Genomic DNA, 24,572 nt, shown 5'->3' with positions numbered 1-24,572 from the left:
AATTGAGAAAACGAGGCCAAAGGACAGTTTGTGAACAACACAGATACACCTCCAAATGAAGGAGACAGATGCCTTGCACAGCCTGAGGACTGCCACCTTGTAAAATTGCCTTTTGCAGTGCACTCTGTCTTTATTGGTAGCAATGGTTCAGAGGGTTTTTTTCTGTTGTTTTTGTGGTTTGTTTCTTTTGGAGGGGTGTTAAGTGACAATTTCACAGAACAATAACATGTCATTTTGCTACATATCATTCTATGTGAAAGGTCAGCAAAAAAATGAAACCAATGAAAAAATTAAAAATATCTTCTTAAAGTAATGAAGTTGGGAAGCTGCTGCAGTTACCAGTTGACAGATGTGTAGCTATGAAGAACAGCTAATTAATACAGCCAAATATCTTTACCTTATCCTCCTTATTATATCCAGCTGTGGACAACACTACTAGGAATATCTCATTTATTTTGTCATCCTAGGTGAAGGGAGAAAATGAGCTCTGATTTAAGATCCTATTTTCCAACAGCTTCTTCAGAAGCTGGCCACTATACTTAATCAACAATGAGGCTATAAATACACACACCTTGTTATTTCAGTGTTTCACTTGATGAAACATAAGAGGCCACTAGTGGACAGCTAGAATAAGAATGAAGGATTACTGCAGTAGCTTCTAGATGACCCGATAGAATGCAAAGTTGATGATACAGTCAAAACTGGGGGGAGGGCAGTATTTCACTTTGCCAGGTTTCAGTGACATAGACCACATCAGGGCCGTTATCTATGATGGAAATGTACACTCATTGCTCTGAAAGTAATGCCTCGTATTTATTTCCATGGAAACTACAACAGATACAAAGAGCACAATAACACTATTTGCTAGAACAAACTCTCAGCTATAAAATGCTGTTTTTCAACACAGTCACCATCATTAGCTATGCATTTTGACCAGCAATGAACAAGAGCCTGCATGCTGCACTCATAAACATCTGTACCAGATATCGCCACTGCTGAAACACACGACCCACCGCCTCATTGTGCTCACATCCACTGTTCGGTATCCACAAACATTCAGCAAGTATCAATGAATGCCAGTGGGTGTCATTTTTTCACATGGAAGAATTCCACGTCAGACACCATTGTGTCAGACTGCCCCTCTGCTGCCATCTGTCACGTGGCAACAGAATGTAATGGAACATTGGTAGGAAGGTTCAGCCTCTACTGCTATACCACCAACATCCACCTCTGACGTCGTGGGCCAATATGCCAATATCATAAAATAGGAGGAAGCACTACTTACAGAGCTCTCATAGATATGTTACAATTTATTAGGTAAAGACAGACCATTTAATAAGGAAACAAAAGAAAAGATGGATTAAAACAGCAGAGTCTGACACTTCTGACTAGGCCAACTATCCCAGAAAAGAAGGTCTGATGGATGTTTAAGAAACATGCAACACCAATTTTCCTCAGCCAAGTGTGACTTATTCCAACTCTAAGGGACCTTTTTGCACTTGAAATATTAATGTGAGGCATCTCAAAACAGAGGATGAGAGCTGGCTGCAGATGAATGAAAATATTATAAAAAATATGCCATAGACAGGTAAGATAGATAGATAAAATTTAACTTTGGGAGTAGGTTACAAAAGTATTCACAGGTAACAATCCATTTTCTACAGGAAGTGAAGATGGATTGAACTGAATGTAATGCCCAGAATATTGCTGCAGCATGCTATGTCATCAACACTCAGCACTGTTGCTATAGCAGAAGAGGGGGTGACAACAAAATAAAGAGACAAAAAGATCAGTGAAAATGGTCCGCCTCCTCCCACACTTTCCTTTGTTATGGGATTTCTCTCCAGAATGTGGCTGCCCTTCTATATAAATTCACATGAATTTTGAAGAAAGGTTTTCAAGGGACAGAACAAATAATCAGGCATTGTCAAAACAACTTGAACAGTCTTAAATTTGTTCTAGGTAGAGTGGGCTGGAATTTCATCCATGAAGAACACCAACTGCTTAAAATACCACATTTTTTAACAAGGAAACATTACGATCGATGTTCTTTCCCTAAATAATACATTTCTTTCTTGTAAACCTAATGAAAGACAGCAAAATATTTCATGGTAGCTAGTCCTAAAGGAACATGATTCAGAATAGGAGCTGGAACTGAGATCTCTCCAAGCACTCCCGAGTGAGCTAACCACTGAGTTACAGGCAGCTCTCTTCTTATCCATGCTGGGAAGAAAATACATTCTGAACTATGCCAAAAATTCAGGCTATTTCAAAGAAAAGCAGTGTTACTATCTAGCAAAGCCTACTCTCCAATCGCAAAGATGGACAAAAAAGGATTAAAGCTCCCCCAAAATCCACTTTGGGCTGTTTAGCACCTCATCAAATATTTGCAGAATTTGCATGTACATGATCTAGAAAATCAGCAGCAGCCCCTTGGAAATTAATTATTTCCTCTCTGTACCACAAAAGAACACAACATATTTTAATCTCTTTTTACTCCAGGAAAATCCTTCCCTGTTGAGACTTAAAAGAGAAATCAATCCCAAAACAGTGATTCCAGAACAATTCACAACCCTTTCAAACTCCCCAGCACTGTTTCAGGAACAACCGGTAATACAGTTACATCATCAGTGATTTTAAGAACGGGCTCTATTGCAGTATATCTTCAGTGTCTTATGATTTAAATGCAGCAGGTATTTGTTGGAGTAAATAAAACTATCCAGTAAATCCTTTGGAATGTTGTGGGGTGGGGAAAAGAGATAATATTTTCAAAGGGATCCACCTGGAGAAAAAAAGACCATAGTTAAACTGGGTAAAAAGATGTTCCCTGTAATAATCGCTAAATTATCATGGGGCAACAACATGCTGAATTTTTAGGTGAAGTGTGTGGTAAGGATGCTTTGTTATGGATATATATCAACAAGTCAAGCACTCTACCATCAAAGTTCATGATCATAAATACAAAGTGATTTAAACCCCAGAAATTCACAAGATGTCACAGGAAATTTTCTTTCCTTACATTATGTTTTTAACAGGTTAGCAGCATAGTGGAGTCTCAATGTTGAATTGCAATCATATTTAAAAATTCCTTACTGCGCAGCACAGAAACACAATGCAGAGAAGGTAGGCAGAGAAAGCTATGCAGTCATCTGGTATCTGGGCCAATAGCTGCTTCATCCCCAGACTTTTGCGTCTATTAATAATAATAAATATTTAAAAGCTCCATCACCAGCTCCAATGGGAGGGAACAGAGAGATCTGATGTTCTGATTTTGCTTCTTATAGAGCCAGTCTTGTATAACACCATGGAAGTTGCTGCCAACTGCACTGATATTATCAGTCATTGAATTAGCAGATCATGTCTCATCATTACCAGAAGCAGCATAATACTGCATGGGTACTCCTACTGAGAGTAAGGGTAAAAATCTGGCTTTAATGGATGGAGTAGTAAAGTTTCTTTTGTCATCAATGGGATCAAGATATCCTTAATTCATCTTTTTAAATTTAGCTATTATGAGTCCAGTAAACATGCCCTACTGAATCTGTCCCTAACATATACAATGGCTGCTCCAAAAGTAATGCCTCCTACTTTATTATGTTAGACCACAAGGTCAGAGGTGGTTGTTGGTGGAATGGTAGTAGAGGTTGAACCTTCCCACCAATATCCATTACATTTTGTTGCCGCATGACAGATGGCAGCAGAGGGGCAGTCTGACAAAATGGCATCTGACATGGAAGTGCGGATGAAACACAAGTGCAGAAGTGAATTCCTCCATGCGGAAAAAATGGCCCTCACTGGCATTCATCGACACTTTCTGAATGTTTGTGGAAACCAACCAGTGGATGTGAGCACAGTGAGGTGGCGAATGATGGCAACAGCAGTGTGAAAGACAAGCCACATTCCGGACAGCCATGCAGATTTTTATGAGTGCAGCATGCAGGCTCTTGTTCATTGCTGGTCAAAATGCATAGCTAATGGTGGTGACTGTGCTGAAAAACAGCATTTTAAAGCTAAGAGTTTGTTCTAGCAAATAGTGTTATTGTGCTCTTTGTATCTGTTGTAGTTTCCATGGAAATAAATAGGAGACATTACTTTCAGAGCAAACTACATATAATATAAAATGCCTCCATGTTGGATTTCTGATGTTTAAAATAGCAGCAAAAAAAAAAAAAGTGTCCCTTTATCCCAGCTTGACCAGACCTAATTTAATTTTGCTTGCATCCTGCTGAGACCATCCCACATCCTTGCAGGCAGGATGCAGTTAACTATTAGCATCTGCCGGAGTGAATCAGCAGGATCTGTACAACTTCTCCCTGCAGATTCCCAAGCACTGCAAATAAAGAAAGGTGAGAGAAAAATCCCTGGTTATGTCCCTGATTTAGACATAGCCTAAGTGCCTAACAAGAAGCTAGGTCAGTATTTCTGAATAAACAGGGTAATTAGCACATCCTAGAGATTGTAAAAGCATATTGCTTCCTTCCAACACATCACAGGAATAGTAGCAAAGTTTATTAACAGTGGTGAGGAACTATAAATGCAACAAACCTTTCAAAACAATTAAGTCATACAGTTGCCATCACTGATAATTTAATTAAATAAGTGCATTATGCATAAAGGATTTGACTTTTAGTTAGATACAAACATATCTGCTTTTTTGTTGATTTTGTTGTTGTTGTTCAGTTGGTTTTGCATGTGTGTGTTTTTCCATTTAAATTTTTATAAGCAGAGCACTGGAGATGACTCAGAATTTTTATGGGGACAATTGGGATAAATATTTGTGATGAGACAGAAGGGGTAAGTGTAATGCAGAGTCCCATGGTTTTATAAAAGTCACTAATGATGGTGCCTGTGGAACTCTGGACATTGTATTAACAGGCAGAGGCTGGGAATATTAATCACGGAAAACTTGCAGTAAATCTGAGAGATAAACAACAGGGTCAGCAACTGAAAATTGCTGGCAGATAAGCTTTGTGCCAAAAATGTTTTAAAGATGGTAAAAAAAAATGTTACAAAGCTGTCATGAAATAATGGAAGAGGACATCACTTTCTTCCGGGAGAAATCTGTTCTCATTTGGGCATGAATCACTGCTTACTTGAACACGAGGCCCTCTTCTCCCAAGCTATAAACCACGTAAGTCCAGTATCACCCAGGTGAAGCATGTGGATCCAACCACAAGCACCAGCTGCCAATAAGTCCCTCATGGAACCGCTTCCTGTCCTGTTCCTACAGGATAGGATGAGAGGTAATGGCTTTAAGTTGCACCAGAGGATATTCAGGTTGGATATTAGAAACACTTATTCTTAGGGAATGGTGAGTCATTGGCACAGGCTTCCCCAAGAGGTGGTGGAGTCACCATCCCTGGAGGTGTTCAAGAACTGTGGAGATGTAGAACTGAGGGACATGGTTAGTGGGCATGGTGCAATGGGTCTTCAGTTGGACTAGGTGATCTTAGTAGTCTCTTCCAACCTTAGTGATCCTATTATTCTACAATAGAACAAAAGGTAGCAATATGCTGTATCTAAACATGTGCTTTATCAGTAAAAAGAAGCAACAGTTTTATGTACGTGAGCTTTTCATAATGTCTACTTTTAGACGAGTATCTTCAGTGCACTGTTGGAAAACCATAGTAGAATACAAAGAGGCAAGAAAACAAAATGAAAGCTACAGTGCAGAGCAGTCTAAAAATAGATATGTCATGGCAATAACACTTATGAGGAAAACCATGGCAATTAACACAGTTTGGTAAATGCAAGTTAATTATTACAATTTTCTGCATAGTCACTAAATTGAAAACAAACGAGAAAAGTTTAGGTTTGCCACCAACAGAAGAAGAAAGGATACAACTTTATTGGGTATTAATTATTCCTGTTGTTGTACAGACTAGTTATGCTCTAGCACAAGATGACTGAATAAATCATTGGCATAACTACCAAAAAAAAACCATAAAATTATCACAAATCAAGAATAACGTATGGCTTTTTTACATGATTTCAAGCTAATGGGCAGGAAAATAGGAACTGTAGGCTTCACTGCTATTGCCTTAGAAAAAAAATTACTTAATGACAGGATGAGAGCAGTTGGAAGATTTCATAATTACATCTGAAGCCCCAAAGTCCTCATATGAAAACGTACAATTTCTTGAAAGGACTAATAAGTTCTTACTCCAGCTGATGTCCTCACCGCTAGAAATGCGCACTTCAGTCTGCAGCTCTCAAGCTTCAGCTTCCAGTTCTCCATTCATAACACATCTACTAAATTCATCACATTTTTACTGTGAGACAGCTTCTCGCCAATAGGCAAGTTCCCTACTTCTACACTTCCTCTGCAGTGAACTGGATTTCTTTTTCCCTCTCTCCTTGCAAGACCTTGTGATTTTCTTCTAAACTCTACCCAGCTAGCCAACATCCTTGTTCAAGTATGCAGACAACACAATTACACAGAGTACTCTGGCAGTGCTTTCATTAACGCTAAAGCAGTAATAGCAGTGCTATATTTTCATTCAATATTTAGCCCACTGAAATTTGCTAGGACCTCATTTGTCATTTCTGACACCACCCCATAATAGGAGCTCAATTTGAGCTGGTACTTGACCCTCGTACTTTTAAGTAACTCCTCTCCTTCTTTAATTCTTCATTAACTTCTCATTCTCTATAAATTCTTCAGCGATTATTTTGTTCAACACTAGTAAAAATGAATTAAAAATTTCTGGACAAGAATGTATCTTTATTGATGACCTGGATGAGGGTATTGAGAGCACCCTCAGTAAGTTTGCAAACGACATCAAGCTGGGAGGAAGTGTCGATCTGCCTGGGGGTAGAGAGGCCCTACAGAGAGATCTGGACAGGCTGGATCTCTGGGCTGAAGCCAATGGGATGAGGTTCAACAAGACCAAGTGCCGGGTCCTGCACTTTGGTCACAACAACCCTAGGCAACACTACAGGCTTGGGGTAGAGTGGCTGGAAGACTGTGTAGAAAAAACGGGCCTGGGGGTGTTGGTCGATGCTCAGCTGAGCATGAGCCAGCCGTGTGCCCAGGTGGCCAAGAGGGCTAATGGTATCCTGGCTTGTATCAGAAATAGTGTTGCCAGTAGGAGTAGGGAAGTAATTGTCCCTCTGTACTCAGCCCTGGTGAGGCCCCACCTCGAGTACTGTGTCCAGTTTTTGGCCCCTCACTGCAAAAAAGACATTGAGGCCCTGGAGCATGTTCAGAGGAGAGCAACGAAGCTGGTGAGGGGTCTGGAGCACAGGCCTTATGAGGAGCAGCTGAGGGAGCTGGGATTGTTCAGTCTGGAGAAGAGGAGGCTCAGGGGAGACCTCATCGCTCTCTATAACTACCTGAAGGGAGGTTGTAGTGAGCTGGAGGTCAGCCTCTTCTCTCTTATAACTAGCGACAGGATGAGGGGGAATGGCCTCAAGTTGCCCCAGGGGAGATTTAGGCTGGCCATCAGGAAGTACTACTTTTCTGAAAGAGTGGTCAGGTGCTGGAATGGGCTGCCCAGGGAGGTGGTTGAGTCACCGTCCCTGGAGGTGTTCAAGAAACATTCAGATACAGCGTTGAGAGACATGGTTTAGTGGGGTTATTGGTGGTAGGTGGATGGTTGGACTGGATGATCTTTTAGGTCTTTTCCAACCTAGCTAATTCTATGATTCTGTGAGTATCCTTACCCTACCTTCCTCATCTCCCATCCTTGCTATGGACAAACATAGCCATTGCAAACTGAGCTTCAGAACTTGCTCATTTAAGCATCTTAATTATTGCATTTTAATTCATTTAGTATATACTATATGGATTTCACATTGCAGTAATTATTTTTCTAATCAGTATGTTGTTCTGCTAAAAGTCAGATGTTTTACTGGAGTCCATGACAACAGTGTCGCCTTTATCAAATGGATTTGTAATTTAATTAAAACTGATATCAAAGAAATAAATGAGCTGTTTATTATAAAACCATGTTGAATGGCATTCATTAGAATTAAGGGATTATAGCTTACATGGATTGTTATCAGTCTCTTCATGATTTGTTGAGAACTGATAAGGACTAATCAATTTAAAGCTACCTAGCACACCCTGTTAATTCATAAAAATATGGAGGCAGAACATCAGCTTTTATTGTGTCCCATGGATCTTCTGCAGCACCCTTGGGGCTGCTGAACTTGAGTGGTCTGGAGACCTCCTCAGTCAATGCTTTCAGCTCTCCTGGCTGCCTCGCAATATTGCAGTGCTCAACACAAGCAGTGGCTGCTTGCCGACAATGCTACTCACACACACTGCCACATGTCCAAACACTCACTTTTCCCTCTGGGTACTGACATTTGAATTTTTGCTGACTCGGTGAAGGAACAATGCAATGCTTCTGTTCTTATCGGGGAAACGAAACATAACATATTTCAAAATTTTCCAGTGTAAGTAAACTACTGAAATTCAAGTCAATAAATGTTTTCCTTCCTTTCTAGACAAGCAGTGAGTAGTTTGGAAAAGAAAAAAAAGTAGTACAGGAGGAGATGGGAAGGTGACAAACAGCAGCTGTGCAGCCCCCCGGGAATCTGCCCAATTGAGTTGGCACGGTTATTGACCTCCCAGTCAGGGCTGAAGCACGTGGCAAGGCAGTGTTTCCTCTGGGAAACAGAAGAGTTTGCTGTGCTGCCAGCCTGAAACCTTTCTGATCGCTCTCTTAGCCCTCTGCAGCAGCTGAATACAGCTCCATATTTCACCCCTGTGGAGGAGTGTGACAATTCTTGTCTAAAAGCTTTCCAAGAATGACGACATGCACATACACACTCCTCTGAGCAAAAACAAAACAAAACAATGCAAAAAAAAAAAAGAACGACTACACTGAAGAGTAAAGGCAGTAAATATGCCTCCTCTGATTTTAGGATTATGGATCTCAACCAAGAACTGAAGTTCCTGTTAGCACAAATGAAAGATGCACATTTAACAGCACAAGCAGGACATAAGGTGAGGGGGTGAAAAAAAAAAAAATCACGGTGTTCACCAAAGGTCCAGGAAACCAAAAATCCAGTGAGAAACCAGAAAACAAATAGCCTGAGCATCTCTACTGAATTAATAGTCACTTACAACACATTACTATACTGTATCTTTTTAAGGACATTTATTGATGGTCATCTCTCCAGACTGACAGAGAATAGAAATGTCTGAAAACAAGAACATCATTTTAGAAGAAGGTTCTGAGGTATTTGATATAAAATATTTAGAGATAATGCTCCAAATCTCAAGTCATTGTAGATACGTATTACAAAGTACTCATCGCTATGATCATAGAATTAGCAAGATTGGAAAAGACATACAAGATCATCCAGTCCAACCATCCACCTACCACCAATAACCCCACTAAACTATGTCTCTCAACACAACATCTAAACATTTCCTGAACACCTCTAGGGTCATTGACTCAACCACCTCCCTGGGCAGCCCATTCCAGCACCTGACCACTTTTTCAGAAAAGTAGTATTTCCTACAGAGCAGTAGCGTTTCCTACATTTCCATACATGATCCATGTATGTATCTTTTCTAAAATTCTTGTCAAAGTAGCACACACAGAGAGAACTACGAATAGCTTTTGGTGTGAAAACAGAACCCATTTTGCCAGAAGAACATAGATAATCTAAGATTCTCCATAGCAGAAACCAGCAGTGCATGCAGCACAGATATCACAGGTATCTGATTGCCACCTTGAAAAAGACAGGACTGCGCAGCTTCTCAGGTATTACAGCCAGGTTGAAGTAGAATAATATATTTGCCAAACATGATGGTAGCAAAAAAAGAAAAAAAAAGAGGAAAAAAAGAAAAATGGGCTAGCCACATGTCCAAAATGTTTGAATCCATTATTACTGATCATTGCCATTTCTTCCAATGTCCAAGAATGGAAACAAGTTCCCCAGGTCTCCAGATTTTTGAATCACTTTCACAGTTATACAGCAGCTGAGCGGCTAGCCCCAGTTCCTAACACATCTGTCCTGGTTCTACCCCCTCCCAGCTCCTTGTGCACCCCAGCCCCTTGCTGGCAGGGCAGCACAAGAAGATGAGAAGTCCTTGACTCTGTGTAAGCACTGCTCAGCAACATCTAGAACACTGATGTGTTATCAACATTATTCTTGCTTTGAATCTAAGGCAGAGCACCCTACCAGTCACTATGAAGAAAATTAAGTCTACCCCACACAAAACCAGGACAGTTGGTCATGCACATGACAGGACCTGAACCACTGTCTACCTGCCACACACCATCAAAACAACAGTACTGCAAGGAGTTGAAAGACAACAAGGAAATGGAAGTCTGCAATAAAGCTCAACTCAGACAAGTGGGACTCTAGTTAGTTATTGCAGCTTGTAGGTGACTTCATCTGCAAATGAAAAAGATCTTGAAAGGACTACCGAAGGTCATTGAAAATACCATTATGAGTAGAAAAATAGTCTAATTTGTGTCCTGCTCATTCCCCAATATTATTCTTCTAGCTTTCATGTCAGACAAATGTGTTTCTTTACCCTTATTACTAACACCCAAACACTCGACCGAATTCACTTGTAACTACGTACAGACCAGATCAGAACCTGCAATTATCAACATCACCGCTAATTTTGAGTAGCGTGGATGCTTTGCTAAACAAATGTCTCCTTTGCTTCTTCCAAGCTAGCTAGGAATATTTAAAATACACTTCTTCCTCTCTTCATTGCCCATATTACTTACAAATTAAAAAAGTATTAAAAAGAAACAAACAGTTCATGCTATAAAATATGTTTGAAAACTATTTTTCACTTAGTCTAAGAAATGCTTCTGTGGATATTGGTTAATACTGAATAGTTAGTATTACATCCATTGTAAGAGCTACTGTAGAACTACCGAGTGTAGAGAGAAAAGAAAAATTCAGATCTTACCCCTCCTGACTGCAGAGGTTATTGGTTGCTATTCTCTCACATGTAAGACTTCAAAAACAATCCACGGTTCCATCTATATTTACTGAATACTTTGATAAAACTTTAAGTGGATTATTCACTGCGCTAAACCAAAAGGGGCTATTTTCTCCAGAATATTCAGTTGAGTTTCCTCAGTTGTACTGACACTATTGTGTTAAAATCTTCACAAAGTAATAAAAATAGGAGGAAAATATTATCATTTCTTTATCTGTAAGGTCATTACCTGCAGAGAGATCGGTGGCTTGGAGCAGAATACAATTTTTTTTTTTATTCACAAGTGAGATATCAGATCCAGTTTCCTGCTCCCTTCTCACAAACCCAGCAGATGTCAAGGATGCAGCCAGACCCAAAGGCTCTGAAGAAGTGTGACCAGTGAAATATTGCTGGAGGAGGAGGGGACCAAGAGAGATTCATAAGCAAGCAACACCCCGTCTTCTTCCCAAAGCCATGTGCAATTCACCACAACCTCAGAGCAGCATTTTTACCATGATCCACATCCAATTTCACTTAAAATTGAGTGAGAATGAATTAACACCGTTGTGTGGCAAAACCATAATAGAGAAAGAAATTTTGTATCTGTTCATACTCTATTTGCATATTTCTACATTTACTGTTACAGTTCATTGTGTTTTGTAAGCCTGTCTCCATATGATGAATTTTTATCGCATTTAAGTCTTCATGATAAATACAGCACATAGCAGACCTAGTGATTACAGCTTGTATTCATTACCATAGGAAGTTATATTCCAAAATTTTTCAGTGGTAGACAACTCCTCCAGATCCAGGTCCTTCCTCGTTAATACACAATTAGTATGATAAATTTGGTTACAGGCAATAATGGCAATGCTTGCTCATCACATAATGGGGAAAAAAATAACTATTACAAGGAAAGCTTTAATAATTAATAATAATGCCTCAGTCACCTGCAAATAAAGCAGAACTCTATCCAAATGTTTATTATCAGTAGTAGTTCAAAGCCAGCATAGCCTTAATCTCAAAACAGATGTCTGTGATAATACAGTAGGCGGAAGGATGAAACTGTGTTGTTTGTCCTTCACAGGAGTACTGCTGCAAGATGCTTGGGACAGAGGATAGAGACAGTGATCATTGTGGATAAAGCAGCTACAGCCTCAGGAGCCAGTGAATAACAACCACAGTGGCCCTCCAGTTCTTACACACCACTCAGGCACGCCCCTGTCCACAGGGTAACCTACAGGCACTTGAGGCTCTCATTTTTTAATATACACTGAATTAAGGAAGACTGTTTTGAGATATATGGACACTGCTAGGTCAAACGGAAAACGATTCACTTTTATTTCATTTTAACCACAATTACAGAATTATATAATCCCATGCAATTGTACCCTTCACCTATTTACTATCCTCAGCATTCTGTCTCAAGCCATCTCTTCTCAGAAAACATCTCCTGCTGACTGAAACCACCTTCCAATAATTAAGCTCAGTATACTCTTTCCTCCCAGGAGTACACAAGATCACGTCAGTGTCACAGAAATCACAGGTAACAGGGCTCAGCAGCACCTCAAGAGGGTCATCTAATTCACCTCTTCGTCCCAAAGGCAGGATCAACTTCTTCTACAGTGTTGTTGACAGAAGTTCATTTAATCCGTTCTTAAATCCTCCAGTGGCTCCTCAGCCTCCCTCAGAAACTGCCTGTGATCAGCCTCCTTTACCATTAGAAAACATCTGCAAATGCTTGGCCTACATCTCCCTGACTGCAATTTAGCCTCTCACTTCTTGCACCAGTCTGTTGAAGGCAAAGCAGCATCAAATCAGGAAATGTTACCTGGCTTAATTTACTGTCAACAAACACAAACCTACAACCACTAATCCAGTTAGTGAGAAAAGACAAAATACAAACCATTGTGCAAATACTTAAAGACCTGTCCTACCTGTTTGTGTTCTCAAATACCCTTATTCTAGCTATTTTTAATCTCACTACACCAAAATTTCTCCATCAAGGCAATAAGAATCACAGGAGGCTGTCACACTGTAAATTACTGTTTCTTTCTATTGTTCTACAATTGATGGCTTTCTGCTGTGCTGTTCCTTAGCTTCCCTTTCCCAGTATGGGCTGCCCATGAGCTGCAGTCTCTCGAGGTGTGCCTTTACCATCATGATCTTGTGTCCTCAATGTCCCCTTGTTCTGGGGACCACACTCTTGAGCGCTGCTGCCCACACGTGGACACAACATTCTCCATGTGACCTCACAGTGCTGAGTGCATGCAAACAGGCATCTTTACATTTCAAATTTTAGAATCATGGGCAACTTCAGGAGGAATCATTGATAAGACTGCAATGCAGCAAGTGGCTAGCTTTCTTTCTCCTATGGATGCAGACATTTAATACTTTCTTCACCTCTTCAACATCGATGATAGGTTCTGGGATCGCCAGAGCCCTGAGTTGGAAGATCATGACTGCAGCAATAACAAAGTTCTAGGCAACCCCAAACTTATGCAGGATTTGCTGCTCCAAGTGGGTGCATGTAAATCTATGGGGTCTGATGGTATTCATCCCAGAGTACTGAAAGAGCTGGCAGACACCATTGTGAGACCTATCTCACTTATTTTTTTAATAGCCTTGGAAATTTAGAGAGGCTCCAGTCAAATGGAAGCTAGCAAACATTGCTCCAATTTTCAAGATGGGCAAGAAAGATAAGAGACTGACAGGTACGTCAGTCTCACTCCAATGCATGGTAAAATCACAGAGAAGATTATTCTGGGAGTTACTGAAAAGTGCCTGAAAGAAAAAGCAGTCATTGGTCACAACTCATACGGGTTCATGAGGTAAAAGTACTGTTTAACAAATTTCATTTCCTTTTATGACAAGGTTACACACCTAGTTGACCAAGGGAAGCCAGCTGATGTAATCTTATTTGATTTCAGCAATGTTTTTGATACTGTTTTTCACAGTATCCTTCTGGGAAAAAAAAAAAAAAAGTCCAGCATATTGCTAGATAAAAACATAATATAATGGGTGAACAATTGTCTGATGATTTGGGCTCAAAAAGTTAGAGTAAATGGGGCTCCATCAGGCTGGCAGCCAGTCACTAGTGGAGTTCCGCAGGGCTCCATTTTAGGGCCAGTTCTCTTTAATGTTTTCATCAATTACTTGTATGCAGGTATACTAAGCAAGTTTGCAGATGACACTACACTGGGAGGAGCAGTTGACTACCTCAAGGGTAGAGACATCTTGCAGAGACATCTTTACAGACCAGAGAACCAGGCAGTCACCAGCCACATGAAGTTTAACAAGAGCAGGTGCCAAATTCAGCACCCAGGATAGGGCAACCCTGGACATACCTACAAACTCGGGGATGAGAGGCAGGAGAACAGCCCCATAGAATCAGATCTGGGTGTTCTGGCTGATGGCAAGCTGGATCTGAGCCAGAAGTGTGCTCTGGCAGCCAGCAGGGTGTTAGGGAAAGGTTCTGCATAGAACAGGCTGCCCAGGGCAGCCCCAAGTGTCAGAGTTCAAGTGTCTGGACAATAAACGCAGACATAGGGTTTGATTTTGGGTGGTCCTGTGTGAAGCCAGGAGTTGGACTTAATGATACTTGTGAGTCTCTTTCAACCCAGGATATTCTATGGTTCCAAGAATCTTCAGCCTGCAGGCCCTTGCCTTCATGGCTCACCAGTAAGTCATCCTGCAGCAGGTGATTTATATTTATGGACAGGTCACTGCCTCCACCCATATATTTGATCTCTTTGTCCTTCTTACCATCTCTCTATAGTGCTGCTCCTTCAGAAAAAGCTCTGATCAGTAATGGTTGTGAGTTGCACACATAGGGTATGCCTTCAGCACAGGTATCTCCAGAGATAGATATGTATACCTTATTTCCAACCCCACCAGAGCTCTGGGCTGATTTGCTGCTCTGAACTGTTCTTATCAGCTCTGTTACTTTTCAAGTAATTCTTTCTTCCATATTTCAGCTTCATTACTCCTGCACTGGAAAGTATTTACACATGTGCTTAAGTACTTTCCCTCGCTTAATCAAAGTCTGTATACTTGTATGCAAACACACTAATTGCAGGCAAAATTGTTCTTATGTAAGCCACTACCCAATGTTTTCCATGGAGTTGGAAACACACAACAAAGACATTTGCGGTCATTAAACATTTTAGGCAAAGCTTTTAACTTTAGATGAGGAAACGTGTCAGGGGAATTTGAGTAGGTTATCATCAGTATTATCAGAAGAGAAGAATAATTTATTCCTGACAGTTGTCTTTTACAGCATGTCATTAGAACGATCCCTTTATAGCACCCATTCATATACATGACATCTTAAGTCATACCCATCCATCTTCCTCAGCAGATAAAAGACTATCATCCTTCTAAAATTTCATTTTGCCATTTGAAAGACTATGTCAGAAACCATTTCACAAGCATTAACAAGTCCAGCTGATCAATTTCCTGGAATCTCCAAGCACTTTCTAGGGCCACCTTTTCTTCCTTCCTTTCTGCCCCCAACCTACTCACCACCTTCCAATCTTGCAAAAAAAAAAAAATGCAAGAATGCAACACTTAGTGAATGAAGTGCACCAACCTTACCACTGATTAGCACATGATTTTGTTACAGAGAAGCTCATTTGGTTTTCAGAAGCCTCATACACAAACTACTTCTCTGTTAGGGACAATCAATAGCCCATATGAAGACAGTGGTTTCTCTGAGAAGCTTGGAACAGGTAATAACAAACCAGGTGTGAGTTGGTGACAAGCCTGGCAGAGTATCTTTGTTCCGGTGCCACATTAAAGCCTTATCATATTTTTAACATGAGAACTTGAGTTCTCTTCAGTCTTTTCTGCACATCTTGCTTTCCTGGCTTGTATCAGTTAGGGTAACACAAGCTACTTCCATTCAGACTGACATCTTTACAACCTAGAACCACCTTCCTGTAGGTGACCAGGTTGCTTCAAATGTATGCCTTCTTATATTTTTGTGAGATTGCTCAGCAAACTGGTGTGATTTAACTTATTTTTTCCATGATTGGGTTCTTGACACAACTCTCACTGTTTCATCAACTTCACATGTACAATATACCCACTTTTTAGCACTAAGATTACATATCAACAGAAGACAAAAAAAAGTAACAAAACCCATTCAAGACCATGAAAGATAATTAGCACAATGTGATTGGAGTTTTAATGTAGAAATCACCTCCCTGATGGTGGAGAAAAACATTAAAATTTTTCTACTCCACTGCAGTATTAAAGAACCAAAGTTTATCCCTCATGCAGGAGAAAAGATTTCTTCATAGACTAGTAGATATCACCTAGTCAAGAGATACAGAAGACAGACCTGTATTCTTTAGTAAAAACAGCCAGATTGGTAACTTGTTAGATGATGGAGAATGCAATTCACATTTGTTTCTCACTATCTCCTGTTACAGTAGGAAAGTGGCAATGCAACCTACGGCCCTCTGAACAAACAATAAATATATGCAGAAGTCACCGTAATATTTCTGATGCATCTTCCCAGCATCAGTGGTAATCCTGTTCCTGAGCCATGGAGTATGTATACAGAAGTCAGATTTTTCTTATGGGCTACAGTGTTGATTATTAAAATCCAAGTCAGATCTTAAGCATTTAAAACTAAGAAAATCTCTTTGGAGCTTATGGTATGAAAGGAGGTTTTCCCCCTGCTTAAGAGAGCAATTTTTAATGGCTGCACATAGCAAACTGGGTACGTAGATACATTAGCACAACATTTTTCTATGAGGTTTATACATGACTTATCAGAGCTCTAAGTCTGGTTGATTTGGCCTGTGGTTTTGAACTTATGTTAGAGTACAATATCATCTTGGCAGCAAAGCCTGGTAAAACCATGAAGCATTTTTAACACTCCTCTTTCTGAAAAGAGTGAAACATTTGTACAGATCCTTAATTGTACAGAGCTCCTCAAGGCAGCAGGATCCACAGCATTTAGATGATGATTACCCTCTCCTTTGAGGTTATTGATAGTTTTGTCAAAACAGTGCTTCATAGAGTACACCAGTACACCCCCCCCAAAAAAAAGAGTGACAGTGTTGCACATTTTGAAATTTCCATTTTTCATGCTGGATAATATATCTATGGCCAAAAAGACCAATAATAAAAGACTAACAAGGAGGATTCTGGATATCTGAAAGCTATTCAACACATAATTATGTATTTTTATCAAAAAGCACAATTAAAGACTGAAAGTTCATCCAAAGCCCACTGAAGCTTACAGAGATCTTTCCCCTCGTCTAAAAAAAAAAAAAAATGATCAAGATCTTAAATTTCCATAGGCAAAAAATAGTGTACTTGGTATCTTGGTATAGTGTAGTCCTGCTATGGAAAAAAAGGACTACTAAATAATAGCAGGTAGAAAGATAGAGTCAGCAAGAATTGTGAACAATATAAAAATAGGGAAAGTATTTTAATAATCAGTGAAACAAGCACATCAACTTAGCGTCACTGCAAATCAGTCAAGTATTAGGAGCATAACTGAGATGAATCCTCTCACTAGGTCTGCAGAAGTAGAGTTGGAGCTTTTCCTCTTTTCACTTTTTTGCCACATACCAGGATATGGTAGAGGCCTAAATAAGGGCTTTTTCAGTTGAAACAAATAACGACTAACACACGCACTGCATTTCTATTGAGGCAGAGACCACAAAGATTAGTGGAAATTCTTTCATAACCAAGTTTTCCTGACTGGACTGTAACAGCAGAAACACATCAATAGTTGGAGCAAGTAAACCCATCTGTTAAATCACTGTTAAATCTGTGTCCAAAGAAAGAGCGATTTACTGCTAAAGTTGTAGTATCTCTGAGCAGGTGAAAATACACAGTATTTGACTACTTAAATACCCTAGGTCATCGTGCATGTCTTACAGGAATACCCTTCCTAATGCTCCGTTTTAGAGAAACTCCACTTTGAATAGGTAGGTTTTCCAGCTCGCATACTCACGCTCATTTTGATGAGATGATTTGAGAGGGTTTCAGGTACAGGTTAAAACAAATGTAGGTGTGGTAGGTTGCTATGGCCCTATTGTAGACTTAATGAAGTCTGCAGAGGGATTCAGCTCCCTAACCTTTAGGTTTCTATTCTATAAAGACCTGAACCACTCTCAAAGTGCCACCAACCAACCATGCTGACTGTATGCTGATCACAGTGGGATTTTAGACATCTTCCTAACATGTAAACATATACCTACAGGCTTCTTAATCTGGAACTAAATTTCAATACCAGTGGCAAAGCAAACTCTGGCTTCCTATTTAAAACCTGGCAGACAGTGTTGCTGACATTGAATTTCTGGACTGCACACACACACATTTCCAAACTTCAGTCTGAAAATTGGAGGAAAAAAATAAAAAGAGCCTTATTATTTTAAGGTTACAGAACCACAGGATCACAGAATGATTGAGAATTGAAGGGACCTCTGGAGGCCATCTGGCCCAACCTGTTGCTCAAGTAGGATGACCTAGGGCAGGTTGCCCAGGACCGTGTCCCATTGGGTTTTGAGCACCCCAGGAATGGAGAATCCCCACTCCTACTGGGAAACCTGTGCCAGTGTTTAACCACCCTAATGGTAAAAAAGAATTCTTGTGGTTCCAGATGCAGACTATGAAGTGGTCTACTTTTAATGGCAACAAAATTCCTTGACCAAGCATGTATCAGACATCACAACCCCACAATTTGTGAGTTAGTATTAAGAACTAAAGAATGGTACTGCAGTGCTAGTCTTGGCCTTTGTGATTTCAAGAATAAGGCTGACTGCACTCATAAAGACCCTTACATCTGTGAAGAGATTATCTTCATAGATCTTTATAAATCTATGAAGATAATTGAGCAAAGCACAGGAAAGACTCATGCTTAGGGAGAACAGGAAAAAGGCAGTACTGACCTATGTACTATCTTCATGTATATCTCATTATTTACTTTAAACCTTGCAGTCAATAGTTTGCAAGTCTGAACTTGAATTTAAGAAAAGCGGAATAAACACAATCTTATGATCCTCATATTTTTACATAGAAAAGAAAGGAAAAGCAAGGCCAGGCATCTCCCTCCCACTTTGTGTCTGTGGTAAATGAGCATAGCTATACTCATTCTAGTAAAACTCACCAGATAATAACAGCTTAAAATCTAGCTTATGTTTTTAAGCTGTATCATTTTCCAATCATAAATATGTATTTACTTTAATTCTATTTACATGGATAGAATCCTCTCAGAAGATGGAATGCCAGTAATTTAAAAGAAGAAAAAAACTATCATTCAGAGGGTTAATAGAGTGCCTTTAATGGCCTTATAATGTTTACTGAGGCAATTTAGATATTCAAACAGCAATACCTGTTTCTAGCACTTAACATGTTCTGCAACAACTGTTCTGGACAGCCCCAGCTATTTGCATTTTGATTGTTTAAGGCCTTTGATTCTTTCCAATCTACTTTAATTAGGTTGCAGAGAGAGAGAGCATAGGTGACACAGCTTCCATTTGATGTACCATTTGACAAAACCCTTAGAGCAGTCAGTAAAAGTCAACCCAGAAAAGGATGTGCTGTAAGAAAAAAAAAAAAAGACAAAGGCTGTTGCAAAGCTGGTCTGGTAACTTCATACAGCAAAGATGCTGTACACATTGTGATAGAAAAGGATACACCTGAAAGCAGGAGCCATATTTCTTAGCCAAAGTAATGCTAGGATACCTCTTCAGCGCTGTTTTCACGCTCTTACATTATTACTAACCAATCAACTATAGCCCTGTCATATTCACCAAGAAAACAAGATGTTTTGCCAGCACATTTCTAATTTGATGGATCGTGACTTTTATCTCCCAGCAAGGATTCAATCCTTGTCTTTTTTTTTTTTTTATGGCTACAATTTAAGGCACTGAGCCATAGCAGTCTCTCACACTAACCTCAGTGTATTTTCTAGGTCACAAGATATAGTTAAAAAATAACAGAGGATTTTGCAGTAACTGAGAAATGTGGCTGAGGAGCACACATGACTCATGACATCCATGATGACTGAACTTTACAACATTTCTACTTGTGTTTGACTCTCAGTTTTCTTTTGATATTAATAGTATTTAGTGACATGTGAAAATTAGTTGCCACTTGCCAGTATATAATCTTAAAATGTTGTTATAAAAATAAATAGAATGGTAAAAGAGAGCCATTTCTATTTCCTGATCCCCCCCCCACACACACACTCCAACCTCCACCCCACACTACAAGGAGGAAAGGAATACACAGAGTTCTTGTGACCACAAGCTACCTGTTTCCTAGGAGGCCGAATAACAGAAGTGGGACACACTATCTTCCAAATATCATGTGGACAAATAGGTAGCAACCTTCCACATTGTGTCTGTACCCCTGAAGATGCAAATAAGTTTTGGTAAGTACATACCTAATTCCATGCTTTTCCTCAGGAGAACGCGTCTGGTTCTGCTGACTGCTTGCAAGCATTCAGGTGAGGAATAAACCAACAGCACCTGTGTTGGTTGCAACAGCTAAGTAACATCAAACCACTTAGGAGAGAAACGAAGACAGCATTCTTGCAAAGGCAACAGCTCCTGTATGACAGCACCGCCAGCATTCATAAGTAGGACAGTATTATCCCAGTATTGCAGAATATTATCCACATTAAGGAATGGGGCATCATATCAACAGCTCATTTCTAACAGTGGATGGTCTGTGACAAATGGTCCACAATGGCTGAAAAGAGAAAGCGTTCAGCAAACCCCAGAAGTTATGAATTACTCTTCCTCAGGCATACTTTCCCACCTCTCACATTGGGCAGTCTTTGATTTCTTAAGGTGGAGCCTATGGACTTTTGTTCTTCTAACCTTTGTAAAGCTATTTATATTCTTGATTTCCATACCATCCTATGACAAAGAGTCCCAAATGCAACCCTGTAAAGCAATCACAGAAAGACCAGCTAGCAGAAGATGCCAGCAAGCAGAAATAAAGGAGTGCCAGAGCAAGGCACAAGTAACTTTTTTGTTTCACCTTTACAATGTTTTTAAAGGACATTGTAACAATCAGAAAGATCAATACAGTGGAATGACATTACAGGAGGTATAATAGCAAAAGGGACCAGAGTGAATAAAAGGTGTTACAATAAAAGGTATTACAAAGAAAAAGTACTCACCCATCTCTGAAGATCTAGGCTCGCAGGAAAAAACTCCACAAGGGAAGAATCTCCAATCAGAGATCCTTCACCAGCAGCAGTCAGCCCTTAAATGAGGCCGAAGAGGCCTAACCTTCTGGTCACACAGGTGAATTGCCTTCACCTGTGCTTCCAGGGCTGACTGGGTCCTTTCCCCAGGTGCTCAATCAGTGGTTCAGGCTGTGACTCAGCAGTAACCACACAGAGATTGTCTCTGATTTTCATCCTCAGTTTTTCAACCTTGAAAGAGGCACTGCCAGTGATCTGTTCTCAGACAGTAAGAGTTCTGGTACCCGTCATTTCACTCACATGGTGAAGGAGTTGTTTCTGTAATTGTGCCCTATCTGGATGTGCTATGGTGCTCCTTGGTCCTGCATATTTGTAAGCAGTAAGAGCAGGCTGTGCTATGGGGAAAAGGGAGATAAAAGCCAGGACCCAAGATGAGCAAAGGCAATGGAATTAGCAAAAGCCCACTTCTACCATGATGAGTGAGGTGACAGAGCAGACCACCATACAAGTCTGGTCTGAAGTCAAAGAATAAGTCCCCAGTCAGGGTCTGGCATAGCTCAACCACAGCTGCAACTCTACTGTGGTGTAGCCCAGGTGGGCAGCAAACTCAAGGGCCTGAATCTTAAGTCATTCCCAAGCAGAAGTGATAAGCCTTTGGAGAGCTTTCTTCCAGCTTTTCCTCCAAAACCTCCAAGACCAGCAAAACTTTTTCAAATAGCTCTTTCTTACCAGAGACCTGGCCCTGAGAACAGAGGGCTCTGGCACTACAGTCCAGAGGCTACAGAACTTTCCCCACTGTCAGCACTGCTCCATACGTTGCAAATGTTTCTGTGGAAAATGCCCTACAGTCCGTATGACTGACATGACTTCCTTATTTAAATCTCTCTTCTCTGACTCGGTCCTTCATTTGCTCTTTAAGAAAGCTGTTGAGTGAATTCCAATTTAGATTATTTGAAATAACAAGAAGATATTAAAAGCAGTCCAAGTGCAGGAAAGCACTGCTGAAAGCTGTAGCTGAACTAGCAATTTCATCTTTAAAATGGATTTATATTCCATCCTCTGAAGACTCTCAACAAAAAAAATGCCACAACCCACAAGAACTGACATCAGGTCAACAGTATAACATCTTTTTAAGCATCACGTTGATGGTAGAAGTGTGTTTTCAGTAATAGTTTAACCAGTGAAAAAATTTAGTGTTCATCTATTGCCATAATTCAAAACCTTTCTGAAAGTTATGCAAATATCTCAACACTTTTCATCACTTAGAAAAGAACCATTATGTGTGAGTTAAAGGTGTGTCAAGACAAAATGCATGCATCAAAGCCAGCTTAAGAGACAGCTCCAGGCAATAATGAACTCAGAATGACTATTCAGAGGATAAAACACAAAATCCAGGAGCTAGCAACTTTAACCTCAGTAACTGTAAGGTAACCTCCCCTGCTCAGCTTGTTAAACCTTAATTTTCACAAACAATCACTATTTCTTAATTACTAGGACAACTTAAGTAGTAAAGCTTTAAAACTGTGTAGACATCATTAATCTTTGGGGAAAAAAATCACTACAGACTATTTACTAGGTTCATCTTCAGCACTGTAAGTTCATTCTCCTGCAAATAGATCTTGGAAAAAGACTGACTGTAAATGTTATGATAATTCCAAATTTATCTGTTACTTCAAAAGAATTTAAGATGCAAGGTGTGCAAATGGATAGAGATTTAACAGACTCTTTATCTAAACCAGGGAGGTCAGATTTCATTATTTTTTGGCGGGGGGAAGTCTTGCATACAAATTTAAAAGCAACAGGAAAAGATTCTGGGTCAGATTTTCACTTTGATTAATGCAGGTGGTAGGATAGTGTTGTTCACTGCAATCCACTTAAGAAAACGGTATAAAAGCTTATACAGAGGTAAGTGAACCATCTTGAACTTGACAGCCATTTATGAGAATCAGAGATGGACCATAATACTAGCTTGGAATGAAAGAGACAACTCTATAGAGGAGAGTGTATAGATTTATAAGTTGTTAATGTAAGAATCAGTGTTGATCATCTTAAGAATTAATTCCTTTGGAGTGGAAAAACAAAAGGACAGAGGAGAAAGATCCAAGGGCATCTTGTGGAAACTTAGTAGGGAATGGGAGGGGAGAGAGGGAATAGGAGGGGAGAGAGGGAATAGGAGGGGAGAGAGAAAGTGGACAGGTCCTTCTGAAGGACACAGTGAAAAAGAAATCAATCAGAGTTACGAAGAGAATCAGAGCAGCACAGGTGAAAGCAGTATGGGATTCAAAAAGGACCTTGCCAATGGTGTTGAAGAAAACTGGCCTCTTGAGGAATCTGAAGTCAAATGCTGATTCTGAGTCAAGGTTCACGTGTGAGGCTTTAAGAATACTTTTAATTGAGCAACCCAAGACACAGAACTTGCTTAGCTGTAGTGCAGAAGCAAAGTTCATATGGGTCGGTTCATTATAATTCTTCCATAAATGTGGGATTTGGGGAATAAAAAATAGCTTTCTACAGCTATGCAAAGTATGACAATAAGGAAACTGTCCCCATTAGATCTATTCATTACACAACAATAATACATACAGTTAATATGAATGAGCTATAAAATAAATGAACTTGTAGAATATATACAGGCAAAAAGTCAATTCTTAAAATTTGCTGCAGAATAGACTACGGAGTGTTTAACCACTTTCCTGTAGATTCTGTCCTTTTCTCAGTGTCTCTAGAGGCACAGGGTGTTCCATAACACCTAAGGGAGGGAAGCTGCAGAGCATGATTCTGCCTCCGCTGCCACAACTACATCCACTCCTGTAATCTGTGTCAGCATCAGTGAGGAGCAGCAGTCACTTTCTCTTTCTCCCTGTGAATACATGCATATCTGTCAGTCCTTGGACTGAGCATCTCAAATACATTGCTACCAGTGGCTATCTAAACCTCTGTCACCCTTAAGCCATGTCCACCTTTGTTGATATCTTCAGCTGTGGGATCTTTTCTCACAACAATGCACTTAAGAAACCATCACTGTTTTTCACCACAAAGGGATGTACGTAAGTAATTTTTATGAACTGACTTCCTTTCTGGAGACGTTATTTGTCTCTGGTGCATTTGACTTGGGGGTTTGGGATCATGAATGATGCTCCCATACAGGAGCTCTCTCTTCATCTCCCCATAAGTGCCAGCCAGAATTTACTTTCTTTCCTTGGTGGATTCTAATCACTTTTTCTAGAATTATCTCTAAACATTCCCATGAGGTTTTTCTCACAATTGGCTGTAGTCCAGATCCTTCTGGAAGCTGATGTCTCAATAAGGACACTTCCTCAAGTGTAGACTTGTAACTAACCTACAGTAAAGGGGAAATTCATTTTACTTTCACCCTTATTCTTAACAACAGACTGTATATATAGATTTTTGTCTCTGCACCAATTCCTAAAATGTTTTAGCAGGAATATAAAACAGCAGTGGCTCAGTGTTCAGTATTCCAGCAGT

The 24,572-nt window shown here is 40.0% G+C and overlaps 2 long non-coding RNA genes across 2 annotated transcripts in view; both read right to left on the bottom strand.

Moving 5' to 3' along the window:
* The window catches only part of LOC110404508, a 160,593-nt gene that overhangs the window by 133,032 nt on the left and 2,989 nt on the right, over nt 1–24,572 (bottom strand). The window lies entirely within an intron of this gene.
* On the bottom strand, nt 19,185–21,138 carry LOC110404504. Its single transcript, XR_002442286.1, has 3 exons — nt 21,060–21,138; nt 20,316–20,400; nt 19,185–19,467 (listed from the first exon to the last, which is right to left on the bottom strand). It is a non-coding gene; the product is annotated as an uncharacterized LOC110404504 (long non-coding RNA).

This window comes from Numida meleagris, chromosome 1 (genome assembly GCF_002078875.1).
Source record: "Numida meleagris isolate 19003 breed g44 Domestic line chromosome 1, NumMel1.0, whole genome shotgun sequence".
Taxonomy (NCBI): domain Eukaryota; kingdom Metazoa; phylum Chordata; class Aves; order Galliformes; family Numididae; genus Numida; species Numida meleagris.
The sequence above is the reverse complement of the archived record's forward strand: the minus strand, read 5'-3'. Positions and strand labels throughout refer to the sequence as shown.